The following is a 12,692-nucleotide window of genomic DNA, read 5'->3' as shown; positions in this document are numbered from 1 at the left end:
CCGGAAGCGAAATTACAAAAAAAAACCGCCGTGGAACTCCATGAAGGTAGAGGCTGCCAAAATAGTAAGTGTGACTTGTGAAGCTCTAAGTGATGTTTTGTAGAAATTTTCTATTTTGTACTAACATTGAATTTATCATCATTTGACGCAGAAATAGCCCTCGTAAAAAGACCCCGTTGTCTGAAACACGGCCCCGTGTCGGGCATTGGCACTGTTGATCAGCAAGATGGGCGGCATTTATATGTTGCATCTTTGACAAGATAAGTCTTATCGAGATATTGATTTACGATTCAATTGGATCAATGTATGAACTTTTAATGGTGGAGGTATACACAGCAAATAAAATAAAAAAAAAATATAAAAAGTTATCATTCAAGATTGACCTATGATTAAAAGTAAGGCAGAGCAATGAAGTGAACCTTTATAGTGCAATGAAGCCTATTATGACGGTCAATAGAGGTGTCTAGAAGTACCTGTGATTGGGGGAAACAGTTGGTATTTATGAAGGATTGAATGTAAGCAGCGATCCCCGACCATATAATTTAGCACTTTTCATAAGTATTAATACAGCAATTTAAATATGTCATCTTTAGGAATGTGCATTTCTTATATTTTTGTATTTTGCTCTTAAGTATTCCACTGTTCAGAGACTTTAGTTTCTCAGGCTTTCTATTTTGGTTTTATCTGCATGATTCTGTTTCTAATTTGTAGTCTCTTATTTCTATATTAGGTAAAAATCGGTCTCTGTTTTGCCAGTTTTTCTGCTAGTGGGTAGTTTCTCTGTAGTAGTCCAGCTTGTTCTGTTATTCCAGGAGGTGATGTATTAATGTTCTAGGGCCTGGTGTAGAATTTGCATTGCTGCTTTTTCATAAGGGTGCTGTTATTTGAATCGTGAGAGTCAGTGCTGTGACTGTATGATATGGCAAGGTTCTAGATGTCTCTTTCTTTGCAAGAGTTTGTGTTACTTCACAAAATAGCAGTGGAGGATTATTTTTTTGCTGAGGTGACACCAGAATTTGAATTTTTTTTCATGTTAGTTGTAATGTGAATTGCCCTAGTTCTGTGCTGTACCTGTTCTGATGATTAATTATATTTTATTGTATTTATGATGATTTCTGGTTTTCTGCAAAGATGGTTCATGAAAGAATACATTAATTTGTTTTATTACATGATTGGATCTGATTGTTTTCTATACTTGTGCATTTATAAACTGCAATAAATATAAAATACATTCTGAGTAATAAGGAATTTTTAATGCTGGTAAGTGCTTGAAATAATTGAGGTAAATTATTTTAAAGTTTCATACATGATGCATAATGGCTGTTGCAAATTACTTAGCCATTCTAGGGTGCATTATATGGCATTATTTATCAATAAGAAAACTAGTAGACCTGCATGCCTACAACCCACCCATATTAACCTTATGCCCACCAAAAAAATCAATTCTGGCTACGCCATTGGGGTGTGTGTGAGTGACTGAGAGAATGCAGTATGGGGTAGATTTTCAGAGCCCTGCTCGCCTAAATCCGCCCAAAACCGGGCGGATTTAGGCGAGCAGGGCCCTGCGCGCCGGGAAGCCTATTTTACATAGGCCTCCCGGCGCGCGCAGAACCCCGGGACTCGCGTAAGTCCCGGGGTTTTCGGAGTGGGCGTGTCGGGAGGCGTGTCGGGGGGGCGGGGCCGGAGCGCGCGGCGTTGCGGGGGCGTGTCGGCAGCGTTTTGGGGGCGGGTACGGGGGCGTGGCTACGGCCCGGGGGCGTGGCCGCACCCTTCGTACCCGCCCCCAGGTCGCGGCCCGGCGCGCAGGAGGCCCGCTGGCGCGCGGGGATTTACGCCTCCCTCCGGGAGGCGTAAATCCCCCGACAAAGGTAGGATGGGGGTTTAGACAGGGCCGGGCGGGTGGGTTAGGTAGGGGAAGGGAGGGGAAGGTGAGGGGAGGGCAAAGGAAAGTTCCCTTCTAGGCCGCTCCGATTTCGGAGCGGCCTAGGAGGGAACGGGGGTAGGCTGCGCGGCTCGGCGCGCGCAGGCTATACGAAATCGATAGCCTTGCGCGCGCCGATCCAGGATTTTAGTAGATACGCGCGACTACGCGCGTATCTACTAAAATCCAGCGTACTTTTGTTTGCGCCTGGAGTGCAAACAAAAGTAGGCTGTTCGCGCTCGTCTGAAAATCTACCCCTATGTGTTGATTTGTGAGACAGCAAGATCGTGTGTATGAGCTACCCCTCTCTCCTCAGCAATTTTAGGCTCACCAGCTATGCTGCTACCACTGCGCAACAATGTGGTTTTAGCTACCTTTTACCCAATCTGGAGATTTTTGACAGTGGCTCTAGTGACTTTCTTCAAATAGAAGTTGGCAGCACTGCACAGGTGTCCAAATTGGGTGGCCCATCCACGCCCTACCCTGTCCAACCTTATCTGAGCGGCAGGCCCTAGTGGTTTTCTAGCATCAAGTATTTTATTTTTAGGTCTGGAAGTGAATAATTCTAATCTATGATTTATGCAAGGAATGTACATAAAGCATGACATTAACTATAAACTAAGCAATTGGCAGTGGGGGTGGAACTAGGGTCAGAGTTTAGTTACCCCCCCCAAACCGGAACGGTGGTCCATAGTCTCTGTAAATCCTAAATTTGGCTTCTAGAAGCTTCCTCATGCACTTTCCTATGTCGTTGGTACCCTATGTACCAAGACAGGCTGTTCCTCCTCAGCATTATGTAAAATCTATCTAAAAGCAGGTCCCCTGGTGCCAAGAAAGAACCAGGAGTAAGAGAATCGAGTGGTGGCTAAGATCTTGGTCGGCATCCCCGTGGGCTATAGAACCCGTAATAATCACGATACACGGAGCTGCTGTTTGTGCATGTAAACCACGTGCGCAAGCGGGCTGGCAGCGGGTGGCGCTGGCCCTTTAAGAAGCCTGGCGGCAGGGTGCGCCTGCGCGGTAACGCGCGCCGGGCTGAGCCCGGTGGCGGGCGCAAGGAGGAGTTGAGCCTGGCGCGCGTAGGCAGGAGGGACCGGGAAGCTAGAGCCCCGCGCCCGGAGACGCCTCGTCGCAGACACGGAGCCCCGGCAGGAACTTTGCGGGCGGTGACAGGTGAGGAATGTCCGGTCTCCGCGAGTCGGTGTATGCATTCCCGGTCTCTCTGGGTGCACGCTGCCTCCAGTTCCGGCCGTGCAGCACAGGTGCATACCTCTGCACCTCTCCTGGTGTATGCACTCTCGGTCTCTCTGGGTGCACGCTGCCTTCAGTTCCGGCTGTTCCGGACAGGTCTGCATTTCCCTCTGGTGCATGCACTCCTAACCTGTCTGGGTGCACGCTGCCTCCAGTTCCGGCCGTGCAGCACAGATGCACATCTCTGCATCTCCTCCTGCATGCACTCCCAGTCTCTCTGGGTGCACTCTGCCGCCAGTTCCGGCCGTGCAGCACAAGTGCACACCTCTGCATCTTTCCTGGACATGCACTTCCAACCTCTCTGGGTGCAGCGCTGCATGTATCCTCCCGTGAGGCAGATGTGCATGTTTCCTCCGGCTTTAGATGCGGTGCATAGGTGTATGCTGAGAAATGTTCGGCGCTGACCTCTTGAACTGCGAGTTTCCCCCCTGTTACATCTGACTTAACCTTCAAGAGCTGGTTTACAGTAGATGATCTGCAGGTGACGGCCTGAGATGGTAACCCAAGGAGCTTGCATTGAAACCACCTCATCCAGCGCAAAGGTGCGTCATCAGTGGCTGGTAAAGTGCTGTGATCGTTGAGGAAGTGTTTTTCTAGCCCTGGAAACTAATACTCTGCATTACCTCTAGGTCATGAAGTCAAATTCAGTTTAGGCTGGTAGGAACTTAACAGGATATCCTACATATAATCAGTTGATGGTCTCAGCACAATCACAGGGGCCATAGCAAAAGCGCTCTCTTGGTGGCCTCTGTCAGATTTGTATAGATCTGTGTAATCAGCTGCACAACTTGCCACCCATTTATGAAAAGGACTTAGAGTGCAGATACACAGTGTCCATTTCAATTACCCCAATTTTAACTGGATAAATATCTTGAGTTACGCTTGGGAGGTAAAGTTTCTAAATCTTATAAATTACTGCTTCATGGAACAGCTGGTTCTGGATCCCACCAGAAGAGACTTTTCTAGATCAAATTACATTATGATGTAGGATCTGGTGCGAGAGGTAACAGTGGTGGGGATGCTTGGAAATAGTGATCATAACCTAATCAAATTTAACATAATCACTGTAGGGAGGACATCAAGGCAGCAGTAAACTTTTAAAAACAGATGAAATGAGGAAATTAGGAAAAAAGCTAAAAGGAGTAGTTGCAGAGGTTAAACGTTTTAACGGGGCGTGGATGCTATTTAAAAACACCATTTTTGGAATCCCGGAGTAAATGTATTTCGTGCATTAAAAAAAGGTAGAAGGAAGACCAAATGACTGCCAGCATGGCTAAGTGGTGAGTTAAAAGAGCCAGAAGGTGGATGCAAACAAAGAAAATGGGAAAGAGTGTAAGCACTGGTAAGTTAGATGTAAAGCAAAATAATAAGACAGGGCAAAAGAGAATTTGAGAAGAAGCTTGCTGGAGATACAAAAACTCATAATACAAAGATTCGAAGCAAGCCTGTGGGAGAGTCAGTTGGAGCACTAGATAACCGAGGTGATGGGGTGATACCTATGCTAGAAACATTCTTTGAGGGCCTGAAGCAAATCACTGTGAACTGGAAAGATGTAAAAGAGCAAACTGACAAACTAGAGAGTAACAAATCCCCAGGACAAGGATGGAATGCAGCCCAGAGTTCTGAAAGCACTCAAAAAATGAAATTGCAGACTTCTTGCTACTCGTTCAGATAAGCTACAGTACTTGAAGACTGGAGGGTGACCAACATAACTCCCAGTTTAAAAAAAAAAAAAGGGCTCCAATGATGATCAGGGAAGCTACAGACTGATGAGCCTGATGTTTGAACCTATTCGGAGGAGCAGAATTAATGGCCATCTGTATAGTTGCAGACTAATGGGGTAGAGCTGACATAGTTATAGCAAAGGGAAGATTTGCCTTATAAATCTGGTGTAAGTGAGCTAGACCAGCAGGGAGACCTAAAAATTTGAACACCAGACAAAATTAATTAGGAGCCAGAGTAAAAAAAAAATAAGAATTCCTGATATCTTTTGGGCTTTTTTTTTTTTTGGTGCTTTTACTCTTTTATCCAAATATTTTGCTTATTTTAATTTTTATATATTTTATTACACTTTTTTTTTTTTGTGCTTTTGCCTTTGTTCTCACCCCTTGCTCTCTCCAGCCAGCCACGGCAGGAGCCAGCAGTGTCTCTTCCGGGCCTGTTGCAGGGAAGTGGCAAAGTCTCTTCCCCCCCACTAGTGCTAGCGGTGGAAGCACCTGTCAGGCCTGAGATGGCGTCTAGGCACCCAGTTGACCTGGTACTTTTTTCCAGCCCCCAAATGTGTGAGGTAAGGCCCTTCTGGAAATACCACATGCCAGGTGCCCCATTTGGAGAAGAGACCTCTGGGGGCCTGGAAAACTTACCAACGTCGTCATGTCAGGCATCATGATATGCATTCCTTATGTTATTATGAATGCGTTCTAGTTTTTATTGTTTTTTGATCATTAGCCATTGAAAAGTTATCAACTGCAGGCTGCCCTTTTTTTCTTTGTCTAGCTTTATCAGTAAACAAAAATCTGAACAGGTGAATGATGATAATGGCCAGTTTGCCATTACCTAAGTAGAGAGACACTGTGTAATGGGCTGATGAGGATGCTGGGAGGGGTGCTGGGTGAAGGATTTTGTGTGCCCGTCCACCCAGGATGGTAGAGGACCGATGAGGGAGACACAACAAAATGTGCCTTGGTTAAGGAACAGTCAAGCTTCCGTGGCTGGCAGCTGAGACAGATCCTCGTCTGCGTGGACAGTAACGTTGTAGATCATGGGAGATAAAAAGACCCAATGGTACCATCCAGTCTGCCTAGAGTGAGATTCTCTTCTCTCGGATTTATTTTTGTTTTGTTTTTTATCACTTGTGCGCAGATTTCCATAAGAACTTAAGACATGCCATATCGGGTCAAACCAAGAATCTGTCAAACCCAGCATCCTCTTTCCAAGCGTGGCCAATCCAAATCACAAGAACCTGGCAAGAACACAAACATTAAATAGATCCCAAGCTACTATTCCTTATTGATTAATAGCAGTTAATGAACTTCTCCTCCAAGAACTTATCCAATCCTTTTTTAAACACAGCTACACTAACTGCACTAACCACATCCTCTGGCAACAGATTCCAGAGTTTAATTGTGCGTTGAGTGAAGTAGAACTTTCTCTGATTAGTTTTAAATGTGCCCCATGCTAACTTCATGGAGTGCCCCCTAGTCTTTCTATTATCCGAAAGTGTAAATAACCGATTCACATCTACCCATTCTAGACCTCTCATGATTTTAAACACCTCTATCATATCCCCCCCTCAGCCTTCTCTTCTCCAAGCTGAAAAGTCCTAACCTCTTCAGCCTTTCCTCATAGGGGAGCTGTTCCATTCCCCCTTATCATTTTGGTAGCCCTTCTCTATACCTTCTCCATCGCAATTATATCTTTTTTGAGATGCAGCGATCAGAACTGTACACAGTATTCAAGGTGCGGTCTCACCATGGAGCGATACAGAGGCATTATGACATTCTCTGTTTTATTCACCATTCCCTTTCTAATAATTCCTAACATTCTGTTTGCTTTTTTGACTGCTGCAGCACACTGAGCCGACAATTTTAAAGTATTATCCACTATGACACCTAGATCTCTTTCTTGGGTGGTAGCTCCTAATATGGAACCCAACATTGTGTAACTTCAGCAAGAGGGTTTTTTCCCCTATATGCATCACCTTGCACTTATCCACATGAAATTTCATCTATTTGGATGCCCAATCTTCCAGTCTTGCAAGGTCCTCGTGCAATTTATCACAATCCTTTTTTTTTTTTTTAATTTATAGTTTTATTAAATTTCTTTAACATTTATACAATGTAAAAAAGAAATATTGATTTAAATTATCAATATTCCAATAAAAGAAATACTTTTACATCTTATTATAATGCAAATACAATTCCCAGCCCATTTTACTGGGGAGCCATCCAGGAAATTATTTATAGGAAAATAATTCATATCAACGTGAACATTACTAGGAGAGAGCCTTATTTAATCACCAGATGTATTCCCCTCTTCGGAGGGTGGCTTACTATGCCTATCCACCCTTATCAACAAGAAAAACTTCAAGGTGGGAGGGTTCAAGAAAAACAAATTTGTGTTTTTGGAAGGTAACTAAACATTTACATGGAAAACTGAGATAAAAAGTGGCCCCTAGGGTCAAAACTCTGTCTCAAAGATAAGAACTGTTTCCGCCTTAGCTGGGTATCTTTGGAAACATCTGGAAAAACTTGAATTTTCTGACCACAGAAACTGAACTCCTTATTTCTAAAATACTTCTGTAGGACAAGATTTTTCTCATGCTCCAAACTAAATACCACTAACAAAGTGGCTCTAGTTTGGATATCATCCACCGAGGCCTCTAAAAAAGCTGTTAAGTTAGGACTATCCAGAGATAAGACATCCATTCCCCCCTCAGAGGCTAATACATCTCTCTTCTTAGTTGGTAAATAATACATTTTTGAGATAATTAACTCCTTTGTTATGCCCAGGATTTCTTTAACATATTTATTAAACAATTCCTGAGCAGACAGCAATCTTATATACGGGAAATTCAAAAATCTTAAATTTTTTCTCCTCATTACATTTTCAAGACCCTCTAATTTTTTATACACAATTAGTGAATCTTTTATAAAGGCTGCACCAGTGGTTTGTAATGTTGAAATCTGAGAAGCAGTTGACTCACTCATAGTCTCTAATTGCTTGATTCGTTTACTGTGGTCCTCCAAGCTTATCTTAGTTTCCGCAGCCAAATTGGTGGATTGGGCCATGGCCAAAGATAACATCTTTTCCATTTTAGTAACCACCCTCCAAACATCTGCCAGGGTGATATCATCAGGATTGACTGTCTCAACATTCAGTTCCAATGAACAATCAGGCAACATATTTCCTCACATATAAAAAAGAAGGCCCATCCTTAACCACTGGAAGATGACCTCTGGAATCAGGCGATGTTAATACCTCTACTTCAGGTTCAGTACTTTTACTGGCCCCGTTATTACCAGAGGATACATTGGGGACCTGGTCTATGGCAGGACTAACTGAGGCTCCCGAAGAGAATGAAATATCCGGGATAACCTCCCTAGAAGTCTGACTCGCCCTCCTGACAAGATGTTGGTCCATTGGTCCGGTGACTTCTTTCCTGGTTGGTGTAGAAACCACCATTCTTGCCTTCCTCTTTTTTCCCATTCTTTTTCATTCTCCTGCAGTGAGACTTTGCCGACGACAAAAATCTCTCCCAGGGGCGCGCGGCTTCGGCAGCGCGCTGGCGGCTGTGCGCCGCTGCACTCAAGTTTAAATAGGTGCAAGCGGCGCCTAGATGACGTCAGAGGTAGGCGGGATCGAGTCACCAGTCCTTCGTCGCTCCGTCCTTCTCAGCCGTACGGCTCTCAACTCGCCGGTTTAAAATCTCAGCGCATCTCTCCGACGATGGGGCTCCCACCTCTGCACCGCTGCACTCAAGTTTAAATAGGTGCAAGCGGCGCCTATATGACGTCAGAGGTAGGCGGGATCGAGTCACCAGTCCTTTGTCGCTCCGTCCTTCTCAGCCGTATGGCTCTCAACTCGCCGGTTTAAAATCTCAGCGCATCTCTCCTCCGATGGGGCTCCCCAATTTATCACAATCCTCTTGAGATTTAACTACTCTGAATAATTTTGTATCATTTGCAATTTTGATAACCTCACTCGTCGTATTCCTTTCCAGATCATTTATAAATATATTGAAAATCACCGGTCCAAGTACAGATCCCTGAGGCACTCCACTGTTTACCCTTTTTCCACTGTGAAAACAGACCGTTGCCTAAACCAACAGCAGCAACTCTTTCCTATGTTCCACCAATGCCCTTCTTATATTTCTGGTGTCCCTTGCTCTCTTCCCACCCCACCCGCCAGCCCTTTACCACTGAGCTCCGTGCCTCTCCCTCTCATGGGGTCCGGCTGGTGCCGTCTTGCCGCCAATTCCAGGCATCTGCCACCCTGACGGTAAAGAAATTATTTTCTCGCGTTTCCTGTACACCACCTTCCCTGCACACCGTGAGCCCCCCCTTGCGCTTGAATTGTCTCTTCTGTGGAAGATTCCACCTTTCCATAGGTTATTGAAAGCGGTAAAATATTTGAAAGTTTGTCTCATTGTCCCCCTCCTCCCTTATTTTCCTCCAGCGAGTGCCTTGAGAGCCTTCCTTTGCGTTGTAGTGGTTAATCATTTCAGTGGCCCTCTTCTGATTCGCCCCCTCCGCTCACTGCCCCCGGGAAAGCGCAGCCTCTGGACATGAGGCCAGCATTGAGCTCAGGATACCTCCTGTGCAGGCAAGCGCTTTTTTTTTTTTTTTTTTTTTTACCTTTTCCAGGTGAATTTCTTTCATGGAAGTCATCTGAGGTGATTTAACTCCTACGAGATCTCCCTTCCCCGTTTGGCAGGTTCCAGTTCCTGACTTCCCTAGATTTTTGTGCTGCAAAGGCGCATACGCATTGCACCGACGTTCGTTCTCTAATCCCAGTTTTTGGTTTGTTTTTTTTCCCGGTCCCCTTCTGACGTTTCCAGTCTGTGGGTACCTCCCCGATACTGAGCCCCCGGGGAACTCCACTCCTCACCTTGCCTTCAGCAGAGCGGACTCCGTTAACCGCCATCTTCCGCGTTTTGCCCCCTCGATCACATCGACAGATTGTCCAGCTTGGGTCATCGGGCAAAAAAAAACCCCCCAAAAAAGTGTCCGAAGCGTTTCTGACCTCCTGATAGGCAACGGTCCGCTGCACCTCCCCGATGCACGGCTTTTGTCACTTCATGAAAGAAATCTGTCTAGCTTAATCTGCCAGGGATGGATGTAGGGTTTTGCCGCTCCTGGGCACTGATGGTGCTGGCGCTCCTCCTGTAAAGGGGTCGGTTGCAGGGTAGCAGGGCTGGAAGGCAGCAAATCTTCAGCCTGTTTTCCGCCCTAGGCACAGATATTGACAAATCCAGGCCCGGGATCCCTAACCCCTGTGAGAGCACCAAGGTGTATTGAGGGGGGGTGGGTCGATGCAATACGAACGCATAGAAAGAGAGCGCGCCCCCTATCGAGTTTTCCTAACGAGCGCCCATCCACCTTTCCCGGGCACGCGACTCGATGCGTGAATGAGACGCTGAACTAAAAGAAAGGAGGCGCTAAGGATAAATTGCGCATCCCTAGCGCCTCCTTGTCATCTGGCACCCAGGAGGAGTGGCTGTACGCGGGGTCAGGAAGACGGACGCCCGTTAATTGAGCGTCCGTTTTCCTAACTTGACCGCCATGAAAACTTTTTTTTTTTTTTTTTTCCCCCCTAATGCTGTTTCCTGTGGTGGTTCCTGTTTAGTATCGTGATATTAAGTAGGAGGAACCACAGAAAAGCGATATTTTCTTTCTTTTTTTTTTTTTTTTGTGGAGGCCTGGGGCGCCTCAACGCCGGCTCCGGGGCTGGCATTAATTTTTGGGAGTAAAAACGTGCACCTTGGGCACACGGTAACTTTTTTTTTTTTTTTTGCACGGGGGGGGTGGTGATACCTAAGAGCCTCATCTACCATGGCATTTACGTGCGATGAGGGCCATTAGCCGCACGCTGATGTGGACGCGAGCGTTGGACGCGCTGATCCCATTATTGCATCGGGAGTTATTCTAACACACATCCAAAACGCGCGTCAAGCCGTGCGCTAGGCTGAGCGCGCCTACGTTGCGTTGGTCCCATGTTCGTGTAGGCCTTCCATGCCTGCTGGCCGGGAAGCTGCTTATTTCAAGGTACTGCACTGTCTCTTTTTTTTTTCTTTACTGGCGTTTCTACTGAAGTTAGACGGACGGGTCTGTACTTTCTCCCTCTCTCTGCGAGTGAGGACCACATCTGCCCTCCTCCAGTTCCCCCGAACCCCTCCCGCATTCCTCCAGTGGCAGCCGGTCTAAAGGTATTGACTTTGTAATTCATCCTAACGAAAGCAGGGGGGGTGAAATGCCCTGCGGTGCCGCATGTGGTCGCGGTCGTCCCCCCCCCCCCCCCATATGAGTTTAACTCACCTCCCAGATTTTATTGCATGGCCTGGACGTGCAGGGCTGGCCCCTGCTCCCCATCGCCTTGCCCCAGATCCCTTTCCCCCGCTGTCAGCTGCGCCTGTCTGCTGCGGCCTTCCTACAAAGCTGCCTGTTTCCTGCAGCTTCAAACTGGTTTGGCAGCTCCAGCCTTTGACCTCCTTGCTCAGGCGGGATGGCCGCCGATGTTTTTATCTGGAGTGCTTTTCGTTTAAAGCCGTTGCTGGCCGGTCACCGTGGCAGAGTCTGCCTCTGTATTTCTCCCGGAGAAAGCCGTTGCATGGATCTGCTCAGCTTCTGGTTTTTAACTTCTGAAACAATAGCGAACCTGACACTTATGTCCTTCAGTTTCTCAGTTCTTCAATGAACATTTGGGAGCAGGCACCTTAGTGTAAGGGGGGGTGTCACGAATGACACCATTCTCTGTTGGGCCTCCGTTCGGGTATTATGAGGTCACAAATCCTCTGTCGCGCACTGCGGGAGCCGCTCAGATTTGTTCGCATGGAACAAAAAACCTTTTTTTTTTTTGGCCCAAAGCAGAGGGATGCGCTCTGTGCCCGGCAGGAGCCAGCAAGCGCGGCAGTCGTGTGTCCCTTGGGAGAAGCTGGAGCACCCCCAAAAGCTTCTCCTGCACGTCAGAAAAAAAAATAAAAATGCAGAAGGGGTCTTTGGCGAGGAGCAGCTCTGTCCTGATGCCTCTGAGCAGTAAGCAGCACTTTGTCAAGGGGGGGTCGGTCTGCTCTCAGGCCACGTAGGAAGCAGCTGGCTGACGTGAAGGTTTGGCTATTAATGTGGGTGCTCCGGAAACATCACACCACACACACTCTCGCATGGACCTCCTTCTCACAGGCCTATTTCCCGGCCTCAAGTGAGGCTGTAAACGGATATTTTAATTTTGACAGGAATAACTAGTTCCCAAGAGCAGAACCGTCTGACACTGAAGTTTGTGTAAACACGTGTGTATCTATTTAATCATTTGATTTATATTCTGCCTTTTAGACGCTTCAGAGCGGATTACGTTCAGGCACCGTGCATATTTCCCCGTTCCCTGGATAGCTACGGTACCTGCGGTCTAAGGGCCTGATTCAATAGGCATTTTTCCCGTAGTCACAGAACGGGAGGGGAAAGCCTGTAGTGAATCAGACCCCGAGGCAGTGGCGGGTGAAGTGACTTGCTGCAGGTCACGAGGAGCAGCAGCGTGTTGCTGTAAACTTTGGGCACCGGGGGCCGCATCTGTGACTGCTGCAGCCTCCTCGTCCCGCAGACGGGTGCGAGGCGGCGCACCCTGGCAGCCCAGGTGAAAGCAGAGGGGGGGGGGGGGGGGGATTGACTTTCAGCAGGGTTTCTCAGGTTGACAGACGTCACTTTGCGGAAAGGAGACTGTGGCAGGGCCCGTTAACACGCACCATGAACCAAAAAGGAATAAAAGCCTTTAGTGCGCCAGGGGTCAAAATCAGCTTTGTGGATTAACT

General features: G+C 47.0%; 1 protein-coding gene across 1 annotated transcript in view; it reads left to right on the top strand.

Moving 5' to 3' along the window:
* Positions 1 to 2,951: 2,951 nt before the first annotated feature.
* The window catches only part of TNK2 (tyrosine kinase non receptor 2), a 151,944-nt gene continuing 142,203 nt past the window's right edge, over positions 2,952 to 12,692 (top strand). Inside the window, exon 1 of the mRNA XM_029615719.1 lies at positions 2,952 to 3,094. The gene's annotated coding sequence lies outside the window, so the exon portion shown is untranslated. The remainder of the gene's footprint in view (positions 3,095 to 12,692) is intronic.

This window comes from Rhinatrema bivittatum, chromosome 9 (assembly GCF_901001135.1).
Source record: "Rhinatrema bivittatum chromosome 9, aRhiBiv1.1, whole genome shotgun sequence".
Lineage (NCBI taxonomy): Eukaryota > Metazoa > Chordata > Amphibia > Gymnophiona > Rhinatrematidae > Rhinatrema > Rhinatrema bivittatum.
The sequence above is the reverse complement of the archived record's forward strand: the minus strand, read 5'-3'. Positions and strand labels throughout refer to the sequence as shown.